The sequence below is a fragment of the Nematolebias whitei genome, chromosome 10 (genome assembly GCF_014905685.2).
Source record: "Nematolebias whitei isolate Nwh7 chromosome 10, NemWhi1, whole genome shotgun sequence".
In the NCBI taxonomy this organism is placed as follows: Eukaryota; Metazoa; Chordata; class Actinopteri; order Cyprinodontiformes; family Rivulidae; genus Nematolebias; species Nematolebias whitei.
In genome coordinates this window covers 27,785,091-27,790,401 of record NC_056507.1, presented here as the reverse complement: position 1 = coordinate 27,790,401, position 5,311 = coordinate 27,785,091, and the positions used below count along the sequence as shown (strand labels likewise).

The 5,311-nt window shown below is 37.6% G+C and overlaps 1 protein-coding gene across 1 annotated transcript in view; it reads left to right on the top strand.

The window, feature by feature from the left end:
• The window catches only part of LOC119416441 (beta-1,3-galactosyl-O-glycosyl-glycoprotein beta-1,6-N-acetylglucosaminyltransferase 3-like), a 29,329-nt gene that overhangs the window by 2,930 nt on the left and 21,088 nt on the right, over positions 1 to 5,311 (top strand). The window lies entirely within an intron of this gene.

Sequence of the window (5,311 nt, the reverse complement as noted above, 5' to 3'; positions counted from 1 at the left end):
ATATATATATAGTAGAAAGACTAAGATACAGTGGTGGCTGGTGATTGTTTCTATGGGTGGCCGCCTACAACTGGTCAAAAAAGGTACTACACAGCAAAAACGTGTCTTCTTAAATTTGATACACAATTATATTTATCCATGAAACCCAATGAATTCAATCAGCTACTTAGACTATAAGTATGTCTTAAAGACATAAAAACCTGGATGACCCTACATTTTCTGCTTTTTAATACAGACAAGACTGAGGCGTTAGTTTTTTGGACCTGAGCATCTTAGGAATACATTTTTCAGTCTTCTGCCCTCCTTGGATGGTATTAATCTGACTTCCAGCTCTAATGTTAAAAATCTTGGTGTTATTTTTGATCAGGACATGTCTTTTATCCCCTCATTAAAAACGTTCAAGGCCGGCCCAAGGCATAAGCAAACTAAGCAGTTGCTTAGGGCCCTGGGGCCACTATGGGGGCCCCCTAAGTGAAATTGAAACAAAAAAAATTGTAATGATTTTTATATGATTTTATTGAATAGTTGAATTTCAGCTTTTACAAATGTTGCATACATTTACATAGATTTAAGAATTAATTATTCAGCTTTAAATAATTTTTTTAAACCATTTTACATGGTTTCAAGTAATTGTTCATTTACATTATTTAAGTATTTCCTTGATATTTTATTTTTATTTTATTTTATTTTGTCTGTTTTTGCACAATTTAAGCTATTTATATGCATCCAACTTATTTTATCTGTTTTTTGTTGTTGATCTAATGTGTCTCAACAGGGCCGTCAGAGTTGCAATGAGTTTATGTTAGATGGGTGAATGTTTTGATCATCTGACTGTTGATTGCGGTAATCCACATTATTAGCAGAAATAAAGGGCCCCAAACCAAATTTCACTTTTTCATTCATTCAACCTTTATTTAGACAGGTAATCCCATTGAGCCTCGAGGGCCTTAGGGCCCCATGGAGGCTTGGGCCAGCACTGAAAACATTACTAGAACCGCCTTCTTCCATCTGCGTAATATCGCTAAAATTAGAAACATATCTAAAAATGATGCAGAAAAACTGGTTCATGCATTTGTCACATCTAGACTGGACTATTGCAATGGTTTATTATCTGGGTGTCCAAATACTTCTTTAAAACGTCTTCAGTTGATCCAAAATGCTGCTGCCAGAGTCTTAACTGGAGTTAGTGGGAGAGATCATATCTCTCCAGTTTTAGCTTTTCTCCACTGGCTCCCTGTCAAATCTAGAATAGAATTCAAAATCTTACTTCTAACCTACAAAGCTCTCAACCACCTAGCTCCATCTTATATTCCAGATCTTATTCTTCCATATTTTCCTAACAGAGCACTTTGCTTTCAGACTGCAGGCTTACTCATTGTCCCTAGAGTTTCCAAAAGCAGAATGAGAGGAAGATCTTACAGTTATCAGACTCCTCTTGTGGAACCAACTTCCAGTTTCTGTCCATGAGGCTGACACATTGTCCAGTTTTAAAACTGGGCTTAAGACTTACCTTTTTGATAAATCCTATAGTTAGGGTTGGCTTGTTATGCCTTAGACTTAGACTAATGGAAGACAAATTGACCTCATTTCTTAAAATGAATAGATACAAATAAATAGATACAGCAACAACAATAGACAATTATAAAAGATGGCAAAAAAAAGTAGCAAAACAGCTAGATTACAAGGCGAATGTAGAAAACTAAAAAGAGGAACATGTCTGCATTGGTCCCTGCCAGGAGTCCAACAGATTTTTAAAGCCAATTATAGAGAGGTCAAGGTCGAAAGCTTCAGATCTTTTTGCAAGATATTCCAGGAAACAGGAGCGGAGTAGGAGAAGGCCCTTTTGCCAAGTTCAGTCTTCACTGAGGGAACACTGCAGGTAATAATGTCCTGAGAGCGCACGCTGTAGCTGCACTCACACAGAGACATGTAGGGGGAGATGTATGAATGCAGCAGACCAAGAAGTGATTTAAAGATGAAAATGTACCAGTGAGAGAGTCTGTGTGAAGTTAATGATGTCCAGTTAACCAGTGAATACAGGGTGCAGTGGTGGGTACGATAATCACAGCCAGTTATGAATCTTAGTGCACCATGATAGACAGCATCCAACATCTGCAGGGTTCTTGTAGGAGCGTTCATGTACAAACCGGATTCCAAAAAAGTTGGGACACTAAACAAATTGTGAATAAAAACTGAATGCAATGATGTGGAGATGGCAAATGTCAATATTTTATTCGTAATATAACATAGATGACAAATCAAAAGTTTAATCTGAGTAAATGTAACATTTTTAAGGAAAAATGTTGATTCAAAATTTCACAGTGTCAACAAATCCCAAAAAAGTTGGGACAAGTAGCAATAAGTGGCTGGAAAAGGGGAATTGAGCATATAATGAACAGCTGGAAGACCAATTAACACTAATTAGGTCAATTAACAACATGATTGGGTATAAAAAGAGCTTCTCAGAGTGTCAGTGTCTCTCAGAAGCCAAGATGGTAAGAGGATCACCAACTCCACCATTGTTGCGCAGAAAGAAAGTGCAGCAATACCAGAATGGTGTTACCCAGGGTAAAATAGCAAATACTTTTAAGTTATCATCATCAACCGTGCATAACATCATCAAAAGATTCAGAGAATCTGGAACAATCACTGTGCGTAAGGGTCAAGGCCGTAAAACTCTACTGGATGCTTGTGATCTCTGGGCCCTTAAACGTCACTGCACCTCAAACAGGAATGCCACTATCAAGGAAATAACAGAATGGGCTCAGGATTATTTCCAGAAAGCATTGTCAGTGAACACAATCCACTGTGCCATCCGCCGTTGCCAGCTGAAACTCTACAGTGCAAAGAGGAAGCCATTTCTAAGCAAGCTCCACAAGCTCAGACGTTTGCACTGGGCCAGGGGTCATTTAAAATGGAGTGTGGCAAAATGGAAAACTGTTCTGTGGTCAGATGAGTCACGATTTGAAGTTCTTTATGGAACACTGGGACGTCATGTCATCCTAACCAGAGAGGACAAGGATAGCCCAAGTTGTTATCAACGCTCCGTTCAGAAGCCTGCATCACTGATGGTATGGGGTTGCATGAGCGCTTGTGGCATGGGCAGCTTGCATGTCTGGAAAGGCACCATTAATGCAGAGAACTATGTTCAGGTTCTAGAACAACATATGCTCCCATCTAGACGTCATCTCTTTCAGGGAAGACCCTGCATTTTTCAACACGATAATGCCAGACCACATTCTGCAGCAATCACAACATCATGGCTACGTAGGAGAAGGATCCGGGTACTGAAATGGCCAGCCTGCAGTCCAGATCTTTCACCTATAGAGAACATTTGGCGAATCATAAAGAGGAAGGTGCGACAAAGAAGGCCCAAGACGATTGAACAGTTAGAGGCCTGTATTAGACATGAATGGGAGAGCATTCCTATTTCTAAACTTGAGAAACTGGTCTCCTCTGTCCCCAGACGTCTGTTGAGTGTTGTAAGAAGAAGGGGGGATGCCACACAGTGGTAAAAATGGACTTGTCCCAACTTTTTTGGGATTTGTTGACGCCATGAAATTTGGAAACAACAGATTTTTCCCTTTTTTGACATTTATACATTCTTAACCTTTTTTCAACAATTGCTTTATATACAGTAATTTAATTTTACTTTTTATTAGTTTGGTTTTAAAATGGTGCAGATGGTATTTGTTCAATCATTATTGTGACTCCTACTTTTTTCTGAGGTTACACAAACTGCATTTCAATAGCAATTACATGGACTTAGAGACCTCTGAATCTTTAGCCAACTCATCACCTGCACTGAAATTATGAAAACTGGATAGGGAGGAGTGTTTACTTTTTTCAAGGAAGAAATATATTTGCCTGGCTTCAGAAAGTACCACCTCTAAACAATAGACATGTATTAAATCTATACACCCAAGAGGCTCCAGTTCTCCTTTAAAACATTCTGTGGACATTATGCAGGAAATGAAGCTGGAAAAGAAAAAGGAACAGCATCCCAGGACAAGTTTTAAGTTCTGTCCCTTCCAGAGAAAAAAACAGGATTTTGCCTTTATTAAAAAAAAACTATTTTAAAAATGCAGATATTATTTTTCAAGTGTGATGACTCTTGTTGATTGACACTCTTCTTTTTGATGTTTGGTCAAAAAATAATATTTCTAACAATTAAATTATAATTATCCTGATGCATGCTCAATAATCCAGGTAAAAAAAATCCAACAAAGTTAAGTCAGGTCACCTGGATGGTTTCTTTTTGTTGAAACGTTTCATCTTTCATCCAAAATACTTCATCAGTCCGAGGAGTTGCAAAAAGCTCAGTCTTATAAAAAGCACCTTCTCATAGTGGGTCAATCAGTTTAATGGTGCTCAGATTGTTTCTGATGTCCGCTCTCTCCCCCACTGACTCGTTTGAGGCAGTCATGGCCAAAGTGGTTTAAAACATTCTGATTCATGCTCAATCCTGACCTGGAATACTGACATCAATAAATGATTTTTATGGTGTCATTTCTTGCCTGGACATATCTAAAAATATGATAACTGAATGATTCTGTGGTGAAAATAGTTGCTTGTATCTATTTAAGTGGCATTAAAGTAGAATGGATTGTCAGTTTTGATGGATTAGGTGTCTCAATCCAGGAAAAGGCGGCTGGTTCCTGTATAGGAAACAGCACTGTAATGTTCCGCCGCCTCTGCCTGTTGGCTCGTGGTATACTTTTCTTTTAAAGTCTGGGTTAGCAACAATGGGAAACAGTTCTTTATTGTTAACAACAGTTATCCTCTAGAGCAGGGGTCTGCAACCTTTTAGCTCAAAAGAGCCATTTCTACTCTTCACTTACTAAACAAAACGTGTCTGGAGCTGCAAAACCTGCTACAAGGCTCATTATCAACTGGTGGCTCATGGGTCACTTCAAATTGAAGGAGTTTTTGTTTCCAGCCAGTGGGGGTGACTTTATAAGACAAAAATTATGTATTGAATTTTAACATTTAATATTTTTACATTTTAGGACTAAAGAAAAGACCACATTTATGTAAACAAGGGGGAAAATATATTTCATGAAAATGTTAACCCTGAACGCTGCATGGTTTATGAGAGTCTTCCTTTTAATTTTATAAAAATAAATATGTATCCCACTTTAAAGTAATAAAGCATAAATTTAAAGTGTGTCTAAATATTAAATTTATTAAAGGTTGGATAGTAATTGTGACTTGGTAAAATCTTAATTCAAATGTTGTATTTACTTTAACTTTAATTAGGTCTGTCTATCTATCTATCTATCTATCTATCTATCTATCTATCTATCTATCT